Raw genomic sequence first — 10,827 nt, forward strand, 5'->3', positions numbered from 1 at the left:
ACTGACCTGGTTTCTTTCAATTTCAACCCAAAGACCTTTTTGGAAAATTCCATTGATAACTATTACAACCAAGACTCAGTGTTCTTCATCTTTCTGGAATTAGGGTGGTTGAAATGACCAATCAGTTTTTATATTAATTTATTTTTCATTTCAAGTCAAACTTTTGATCATAATGCCTACTTGAATAATTTCAATTTCTAATGAAGCCACGGTAGTTAGCTTTTCACAGACTTACTGTCTGCAGTTCTCTAGCCAAATGAAGGCCACCTGTTGTTTTATTGCCTTTCTCCCTCCTAACCCTGGCCTCACATGAAACCCTTTGAACTGCCATTATTTGAGGTGAAGTGGCTATTTCTAAAGTGCAGCTTTTAATTGGCTTACCCTTACATGTTTATCGTTCCCAAAAACTCAACATTATTTCTGAAATATATTAATATAAATCATGAAATTAAATGATTATGACATCTGTTATTGATTACTAATGACACCCTGTTAAAAGGAATACTTTCCATTTATCTTTACAGAAAATGAAAGCTTGTACAAAGTTAAGAATAACTATTTATGCTCTTATTATGTACTTTTGCTATGTAGATTCATATTATTTTAAAATCTGTCCTAATACCTACATTTTAATATGCCTTTGCTAGCTTCCATTGGGTAATTGGGTGAGATGTTGTGCTGTAGATCAGTATCAAATGGACAAATACTGGAATTATCAATAATTTGTCCTAAGAGTAATAAACGTTACTGCAAGGGACCTTTTGCAGCTTAGTATTTCAAGATAGACACACCACTTCCCTCTTTTCTGAATGATTAATATTGAACAATAAATGCTCTTATTATGAGTAGTGCCCAAAGCATGAGAAATAATTTTAATATAAACAATGTGGGATTTACCAAAAAGGTTTACTAAAATTGCAAAAGACAACCTCTCCAGCATTTTTATCTTTAAGGACACAGTTGTATTTTGTTTGATGTGCTATTGTATCAGTATATGGGTAAACGAGTGGTTCACTGCATAATAGCTGAGAAGCCCCTATCAAGTATCAATACGCCTTTCAGTAGTGTGAATATTGGAATCATAAACCCCACATTTGATTCAATAGATAGATGGAACACAATGACCATGGTAGCCTATCTATCGGAGTCAAAATTATTCTTTTTTTCTCAAGGGCTACCCTTTGATTTGCAGGTACTGCTTACAGTCATAGAGTCATAGAGATGTACAGCATGGAAACAGACCCTTCGGTCCAACCCGTCCATGCCGACCACATATCCCAACCCAATCTAGTCCCACCTGCCAGCACCCGGCCCACATCCCTCCAAACCCTTCCTATTCATATACCCATCCAAATATCTTTTAAATGCTGCAATTGTACTAGCCTCCATCACTTCCTTTGGCACCTCATTTCATACACGCACCATCCTCTGTGTGAAAAAGTTGCCTCATAGGTCTCTTTTATATCTTTCGACTCTCCCCCTAAAACTATGCCCTCTAGTTCTGGACTCCCCCAGGGAAAATACTTTGTCTACTTATCCTATCCATGCCCCTCATGATTTTGTAAACCTTTATAAGGTCACCCCTCAGTCTCCGACACTCCAGGGAAAACAGCTCTAGCCTATTCAACCTTTCCGTATAGCTCAAATCCTCCAACCCTGGCAACATTCTTGTAAATCATTTCTGAACCCTTTCAAGTTTCACAACATCTTTCTGATAGGAAGAAGACCAGGATTGCACACAATATTCCAATAGATACAAAATTAAACTCCGTCTGCCACTCCTCAGCCCATTGGCCCATCTGATGAAGATCCCGTTGTTGTCCGCTACATCTCCAGTTTTGGTGGTGGGGTGTGTGTGTTTGTGCGCACGCAAGTGTGTGCGAGTGTGACAGAGTATATGCCTGTGAGAGGGTGTGCACATGAATGTAAGTGTGGGGGAATGTGTGTGTTTGTCTGAGAGACAGCATATCTATAAGAGAGGGTATGTGTGAGTATGATCATGTGTAAGAGTGTGTGTGTATGTGTGCTTGTGTGTGAGTGTGTGCGTGTAAAGTATATGGTTAGTGGGGTCACCTATAATGTGACATGAACCCAACGTCCCGGTTGAAGTCATTCTCATGGGTACCAAACTTGGCTATCAGCCTGTGCTTGGCGACTCTGCGTTGTTGTATATCCTGAAGTCCGCCTTGAAGGACAGTCAACCAAATATCCAAGGCTAAATGTCCTTGACTGCTGAAGTGTTCCCTCTCTGGTGATTGTTGCGCAGTGCCCATTCATCTGATGTCGTAGCATCTGCTTGGTCTTGCCAATATATCAAGCCTCGGGGAATTCTTGCCTACAGTGTATCAGATAGACAACGTTGGCCGAGTCACATGAGTACCTACCGCGTACATGGTGGTGGTGTCCCCACATGTAATGGTATTATCCATGTCAACATTCTGACACGTCTTGCAGTGGTTGTCATGACAGGGTTGTACAGTGTCATGGTCGATGTTGGCCTGGAGGCTGGGCAGTTTGTTGCAAACAATGGTCTGTCTTAGGGTTGGCAGATGTTTAAAGGTGAGAAGTAGAAGTGTTGGAAAGATCTTTGCGAGGTGCTCATTCCCATTGGTAATATGTTGCAGGCTGTGAAGTACATAACATGGTTTCTCCACTCCTGGAAAGTACTGGACAATGACGGGTACCCTTTCGGTTGTACCTGATACAAACATTAGCAAATTCTGTAGCTAGGGGACAGTGGTTGTTGTTAGGAATGTTCTTCATTCGCTGTTTTGGCTATTTGGTGTCATAGCTTTGGTAGGTTAGTTTTTGTAGTTGTGCATGTGGTAGGGAGTGGTACTGTATGAACTGTATGATAAACTGTTATGTTGCCAAATAATCTTGGTATTAGGAGAATGATAAACTGAAATGACAATGTTCCAGAAGTTTTAACATTTACTTGTCTCAATACATGCCAATTTTTCCAGATAATTAAAAATGTAGATTGCAAGACAATAAATAATAATGATAATAAAGGTTGTTGTGTAATTCTCTTATGTTGGATTGATAGAGATCTTCACACCATAAAGAGAATATATTGATTTTGGAAAGGGCAGGATTTTCTGTTTTTGCATTGGGACTTCAATTTAAGAGTCCAATGCAGATCCTGAATCTCAGGAGCAGTCACTCAACTTAGATTTCTCCTTGATCAGTCACTTAATAGCCAGACACTCACTTGAGACATATTAAGGATGGCAGGAAGGCCATGGAAGGCTGTCCATCATAGAAGGAGCTGCTGCCTGCCATTGTAGATAAAGGAAGAAGGAAATCAACTCAGATTTTGATGTGTCCTTGAAGCACTTTCAACACCTTTGAAATAAAAATGACTGTAGCTGCTGGGCCACAGAGAAGAGAGAACCTTTCCAGAAAACTGCCATGCTCCTTATATTGTGCAGGCCAACTGGAAAGTTTCAGTTGGCCTCTGATCAGTGGCTTTAATTGGCTTACTAGCTAACGCTGCTTGCAGGTGGTAATCCTGATCAACTTTCTGAACAGGAGTTAGAAAAATGAAGGTACTAGCACTTTAGCATGTTAGTCAACAACAAAGAATTATGTGCTTATCTGTCTCCGTTGGCCTCTGAAAATTCTGTCAATGGAGTAAACTGCAGATTTTCAAAGCCTAAGATTTACGGCATGAAGAGAGATTTTACAAACTCGACTTGCTCCCCTTAGAAATGAGAAAGTTAAGTGGAGATTTGATGGAGGCATTCAAAAATCACAAGTGATTTTGCTGGAGTAAATAAGAAAAACAAATGTTTCCGCTCCACTGTCAGCAGATCAGACATAGATTTAAGGCTTTGGGCAACAGAACCTGTGGTAACACGCAGAAGAAAAAGCTATGAGTTGTTATATTAGATTAGATTAGATTACTTCCAGCGTGGAAACAGGCCCTTCCGCCCAACAAGTCCATACCGACCCTCCGAAGAGCAACCCACCCAGACCCATGCCCCTACATTTACCACTTCACCTAACACTACGGGCAATTTAGCGTGGCCAATTCACCTAACCTGCACATTTTTGGAATGTGGAAGGAAACCGGAGCACCCGGAGGAAACCCACGCAGACACGGGGAGAATGTGCAATGTTGGAATATGCTGCCTGAAAGGGTGACGAAAAGAAGCTCAATTAGGGCTCCCGAAAAGGAATTAGATAAATATTTGAAGAGGGCAATTGCAGGAAAGAGCTAGAGAACTACGATTCATTGAACAACTTTTAGAAAGAGGTATCACAAGGCACAATTGGCTGACTCAGCATCTTCTCTGCTGTATGCCTTGGTCATTAACCGCACTGGAGTTGTTTTAAATAGCCAGATGCATAATTTATGAAATCAACAGGAACTAAATGTTCTGACGAGTGGCAATATAGGTTGCTACTCTGTTCATTTTTTTTCCATTTCAGACAGGAGTTTCTGATCAGGCTTCCATCAGAAATGCTGAGCTGTACTTCCATTCTAACAGTAGCGCAGAATTGTCAGAGGAAGGTAAACCATGCCTACTTTTCAAAGCACTCAGCTGCGGAATTCTGTGAAAGATCCAGAAACACAGTCACTTTGGCAGCTGCTGTCAAACAGTAAGCATAGACGCTAAGTGTGAGGTCACGGTGCTAGGTCGGTAGGGTGACATCTCAGTAGGTAGCCAGTTGTCTAGGGGATAGATGCCAAGTGATTATGGTGCCAGGTAAGTGTTAGCGTAGGTTGTGGTGGTTGGGAGAAATTGAGTCCTGAAGGGCAGGGTGGGAGTGGTAGGCGAAAGTGGGTACTACAGATGCTGGAGATTAGAATCAAGATTAGATTAGTGCTGGAAAAGCACAGCAGGCCAGGCAGCATCTCAGGAAAATCGATGTTTCGGGCAAAAGCCCTTCATCTAGGTGGGAATGGTAGTGGAGCCAGGGGGTGAGGTTAGGTCCAGTATGGGGGATGTGCGGGGTGGAGTCACAGTCATACTGTCAGAGTCTTACAGCATGAAACACACCTTCAGTCCAACTCATCCATGCCAGTCCAGTTTCCCAAACTAAACTAGTCCCACTTGTCTGCATTTGGCCCATATCCCTCTAAACCTTCCCTATTTACGTACCTGTCTAAATGTCTGTTAAATTTTGTAACTGTACCTGTATTCACCACTTCCTCTGGCACCACTTCATTTCAAATGCCACAATTTAACTCTACATATGCAGAAGTTGCCAGTTTCAAAAAGAGCAGTACCAATAAACATTAAGCCAACCACTACTCTCATGAAAAACTGGATATTACAGCTTGATAATGGGAAGCCAACTTCAAGTCGGTATTTAGGATTTGGTGTATTAAAGATGGCATAGCCCTATATAAACTGGTGTCACAAAAACAGCCTCATTAACAAAGCAGGGGCTGGTTGTGGGAATGGAAAGCAATCCAACCATTGAAAGTTCAATTGACTGGAATTCATTTTCTTCACCTAAAGTTACAAAACATCATACATGCAGATTACAAACCAATTGTAGTCCAACATTGGTGTTATAATGCATGTAGATCCAGACTGTGCTTGCAAAACACCTTTAGTACATAAAGTGTTCCAAAGATTTTCAATGGCATGACAAACCATGAACAGAATTAGAGAATTACAGGATTGTGGGACAAAAGGAAATTACAGAAAGAAAGAGTGATTTGATGATGCAAGGTTTAAATTTAGCATCACTTAAAGAACACTTAAATATACACAAAATGAACAAGGGTGATGGTTGAACAAGCCAAGAGCTTAGTTTTGGAGGAAGTTAAGTTTAGCATCGAATATAGGTGGTCAGCCAGGAATGTATTAGATTAGTCAAATATAGAGGTAAGAGACACTGAAAGGGAAGCAGCGGATATCCTAAGGTTGAGGAGACATGGGTGATATTACAAAAGTGAAAATAGACAGTATTAGTGAAGTTCATCTTGGAGTCAACTATAACACCAGGGTGACAAATAAACTGCATCAGCCTCTGTGGTCAATGGCTAGAGAGTTGACAGTAGCTTCAATCTTCCCAATATTTAATTAGGGTAAATTCTTGATCAAATATTGGATGTCAGATAATCTTCCAATTAGCAATGTGGCACATTAGGTTGAAAACAAGATTTGAGAAAGGTGATGAGCTAGAGCTGGGTGTCATGAATGCACTCATGGAAGCAAATAATATCTTCATGCTTCTCCTTGGTCACGAGAAATGAAGGTGCCAAGATAGATCCTTGGAGGAACAAAGAGAATTTTAAAAGGAGCAGACACAGAAGCCACTGTAGATTATTCCATGTGCACTATTAGTTAATAAAGTCAGGAGCGTAGTCCCGTAGACATGGATGCCAGTGGTGAGTTGAAAGAGGATGGTGCAGTCACAAAGAAGAAAGGCAAGGGTAGTTTACTTTTGTCACAGTCACAAATGCCTTCCAAGAAGAGTCATTTGGTAGCTCAGCAAAGATTGGAGTGAGATTGGAGGGAACCAACCATGAATTTCTATCAAAAATCACATGGAATTTGAGAATGTGCTAACAGAAGGATTTTCCAGCTAAATGTTCTACCCACTTCAATCCTTAGTTATTTCATGTCCCTAAGATATGCCTCAAAATTTATTCTGCAAAAGAAACATTGATTTAACTTTCAATTCCAAATTTATTGCTACAAGAATGATGTTATCTTCATTAGGAGATGTTCAATTAAAAAAACACACCTCAACGTAGTTAAACTATACCAGAACATTCAAAACTAGTATCAAATCATTTGGCTGAAATAAGCAGAATAGTACTATTTCAGATTTGACCTTTTTCACTCTAAACAAGAAAGATTATCCATTACACAAAAAGTGCCAGGGCTAAATTTAGATGGCAGCACACGGCTGATAGCGTGGAGTTGAGGATCTGGAAAGAGAATCATTGCTGAAGGTTTTGGATTTGTAGTGTGTACTGGGTATCCCGTTCAGGTCCAAACTGGGTTGGTCTAAATGTGGTCCGGAGTCCATATGGAATTAGACGGTCCCATAGGCAGATGCTGAGGAAGGAGATGTGGCTGTGGTAGTGAGGTCTGCTTGAGGATGTGGTTGAAGAGCTTCAGGACAGAGGAGTGGACTTGGGAAATGCAGTCAGAGAGGGACTCACTGAGATCATTGTAGATACAGGAGGAGAACTTCTTCAAGGCAGGCATCTTTGGAAGAGGCTTTGCCGTACAGTTGAAATCAACTAGGAGAAAGTGAGGACTGCAGATGCTGGAGATCAGAGTCGAGAGTTTGTGGTTCTGGAAAAGCACAGCAGGTCAGGCAGCATCCAAGGAGCAGGAGAATCAATGTTTCGGGCAGGAGCCCTTCATCAGTATTCCTGTTGAAGGGCTCCTGCCTGAAACGTCAATTTTCCTGCTCCTCATATGCTGCCTGACCTGCTGTGCTTTTCCAGAACCACAAACTCTCAACTCTGATCTCCAGCATCTGCAGTCCTCACTTTCTCCTAAATTTAGGTGGAGTAATTAAGGGCCAACAATTTGGAACAAAAATGTTGTCAAACTTCTGCGCAACATGGAGCAGTTGGAAGTAACTCAGGGCACACGAGAATTTTTTGACTTTATGGTATAGGAAACGTAGCATTTTCTGCTAAGTTTATGTTAAGGTTAAAAAGTAAAATTCTTATGTTACCTCTTGCAGCAGTGAAACTTCCTCTGCTATGATCTCAAATCTGACAACATTCAGCTGCATTTAGATACTCACGTGCCCAATGTCCACATCTAATGCACTCCTGGCTGTTCACAGTGAACTATATTCAGCTTCAGCCAGAAGTATCACCTGGGGTTGAGTGCAGAGTTAGAGGTGGATTATGTCAGAAGTAGGGACAGGAGACAAGGGGGAAAGGGGGAGTAGATGTTGAGTGTGTGAAGGGGCCTTGGATGTCATGCTGGGAGAGGGATTGGGGCTCAGTTCAGAGTAGGTTAAGAAGGGTCAAGGGGAGTAGGGGTTTTGCAGTGGGTGGTGAGGGGATAATGGGTCTGGAGCGGGTCGAGGGGTTGGCTGCTGAGGTGTCAGGTATTGGCAGATGTAGCTGAGTATAGGGTCAGTTGAATAGTTGCTCAAGAGTTGGATTATGCATTTCATAGCCTAATTTTTCCTGAGTAACCATTTACTTAATTCCATCAGAACGCTCTGAACTCTCCAAATGAAATGAAGAGTTTCAGAAGGTTCCAGGTCCAGGTGAAATCACCCAGCAGAATCTTCCTGTCCTGAACAATGCCTTTGGTGCTTGCTGTGATGGGTCTTCTGCAAGATCTCCCTACCCAATCCAATCAAACGCTCGAATAACAGCTGTCTGGCCATCTGAAATTCTCTTGAATCACTGAATGTAAATGTCAAATACATGCACCTTTACTTATGAAATTAAGAAAGTCAAATAGGAATATTGCTGGTGAGGTTTCTCAGATCTATAAGAAGGATGCTGAATAGATGTGTGGAAAACTACCCAGAAGGAAAAACCAAAAAACTCTGTGAATGACTCATTCTGGTCCAACTTGTATACTTCAGAACAGTGCTCCAGTACAACAAGTACATTGATTTTAAAGTATTACTTTTTTTTACAGGTTGGCTTGAATATTGTTGTATTATCATCTAATTTTACTAGCAAATGTAGCAATGCTGAAATTTGTTTGTGAACTTGATGGCAGAAAGGTAACGAGAGGTGGAGTAAAGATGACGTACAGCAGTTCAGAGACTCATGATTATTTGCTATTGTAGCAGGTAAAACCAGGCTCCATTGACATATAAATAGTTGTGTCATTTTAGAACTTTTAAAAATGATTACAAAAACTAATGTAATTTTTTTTAATATTCCACATAAAAGTAAGCCTACTATGAAGTAATTTGCACTATAAATCTTTGCTTTGTTAAGCCTATCACAGAAATGGTAGGTTAATCCAGAAAGTTATAGACATTTTGATCAGAGCTTAACAAGGAACAGAATATAGCATTCTAAGCACTATGAGAAAGTCATGAGAATTACAATTACTAATTCTACCATCTTTTGAAGGAAACAAATACTTGGTCAGTACATTAAACCCTCATTGATGTTGACTTTGCTTATTGTTAAAAACAGGATGCAACGTCGTATTTAAACTACAAGTACTGAATATCACCATAAAATTACAAATTTTAAAACTTGAGCAAATATACATGACAGACCTCCGTAAAATGTAAATGGTTTTCAATTTTATACAGAAAATCACAGATAGCTTCCAAGTAATCATCCCTTTTATTCAATTCATAATTTTGCTTGGAATACAGTTGTTATCTCTTACCTGGAGCAAATACTTTCTGCCCGAATTGCTAAGGATACTGAACAGAATCTACTAATCAGATGTATCAATATCTTTCCATAGCACAGACTAGCTTTACCAAGTGAAGTCAACTGGAACATTGATGAAGAAATAACTCATAACAATTATTTGTTTCACATATTAAATGCTCAGCAGCACATGCTTCTATTTTATAAAAATAATAAGAATATTATATGATCATCAGAACTCAGGCAATTACATTGCCCATAATGCAATTCTTTGAGCATCATAAAGATTAAAGTGCAAATACCTGGATTTAAATGCACCAGGTAATGAAGTGACAAATTTCATGTAATATATATACCCTTTTATCTAAATGAATCTTTAACATGTCGATAATAAGCCACGTGCAGGACATCAACCCAAACTCTTCAATGACAATACCTTGCGTCAGCCTAGATCCAACTATATTATTTCAGGCTCATAGTACAATCACCATGACAACGATGTGAACTGGCAAATGCAGCTACCACCAGATTGATCATAGGAACTTCATAGGAAAAGATCAATCCTAATGTTAAATAAAAGCGAGATGAATTTATTTTAAATAGTTTATCAGTGTGCAAGTTAACGTAGATTATGTACAATCACATTTTCATTAAATCAGCTGCTTATTTCTGCAGAAAATACGTGAGTATAATACGTTATTTCCTGTTAGTATGCCTAATATAAAATGCTTTTAAATGCATTATACACATTCATATTCATAAGGTAAAGATCTGGACCCATTCACTGGCAATAATTCTTGCTCCAGTTCAGATAACATATCAGATTATAGATATAAAATGCAGCTTGAAACTGCCATGTTCTTCTGAATTCTGTTTCACAACAGCTCTACCAGCAACAGAATATTCTAATAAAAATTCTGTGCTACAGATAAATAACATAAGACAGTAGTGAATTATATCTGCACTTACCAGAACCAGCAACCTCTTTCAGTACAACACCCTTTTCTCTACAGCCATCCATGCAAAATAATCAGCAGCTGCAGACTGGGACTTATCCCATCCCCCAAACCCTGCCCAGGCACTTCATATGGTATCTTCCTAATTAGGAAGCTCCATTGCACTAGTCTTAGTTCCAGGTGTCACAGAACTGAACATGGATGTAGGACACAGAATCTATATAAAGGGGGAAAAGGAAGTGAACAAATCATTACCACATTCTAGCAAGGAAAACCAGAATAGACAATCTGTAAGGACAAACAATATAGGGTTGACAAACACCAAACTGTACAAGGAGGGAAATATTTGACAATAATAGTATTATGACTTTTAGTATTTGTGCATTAATTTCTAAAATTAATGAGCAATCTTTTTAAAACATATCTCTCAACAGTTTCACCATACGTTTGAGCTTAAACACAAAAGGCAATATGACTTGCATTAAAAGAAATATCAGTTTTCATCATTGAGCTGTAGTAAAATCAGGTCTGATAGTGTACATTTTAGAAATCTTCTCCATTCCCTTTTCGCATTAT

The 10,827-nt window shown here is 39.7% G+C and overlaps 1 protein-coding gene across 2 annotated transcripts in view; it reads right to left on the minus strand.

Annotated features, from left to right (window-relative positions):
* The window catches only part of psd2 (pleckstrin and Sec7 domain containing 2), a 182,972-nt gene extending 172,549 nt beyond the window's left edge, over positions 1–10,423 (minus strand). For both annotated transcript variants that reach the window (XM_072590834.1, XM_072590833.1), the window contains exon 1: positions 10,265–10,423. The gene's annotated coding sequence lies outside the window, so the exon portion shown is untranslated. The remainder of the gene's footprint in view (positions 1–10,264) is intronic.
* Between the last annotated feature and the right edge of the window lie 404 nt (positions 10,424–10,827).

The sequence above is a fragment of the Chiloscyllium punctatum genome, chromosome 20 (assembly GCF_047496795.1).
Source record: "Chiloscyllium punctatum isolate Juve2018m chromosome 20, sChiPun1.3, whole genome shotgun sequence".
NCBI classification, from domain to species: domain Eukaryota; kingdom Metazoa; phylum Chordata; class Chondrichthyes; order Orectolobiformes; family Hemiscylliidae; genus Chiloscyllium; species Chiloscyllium punctatum.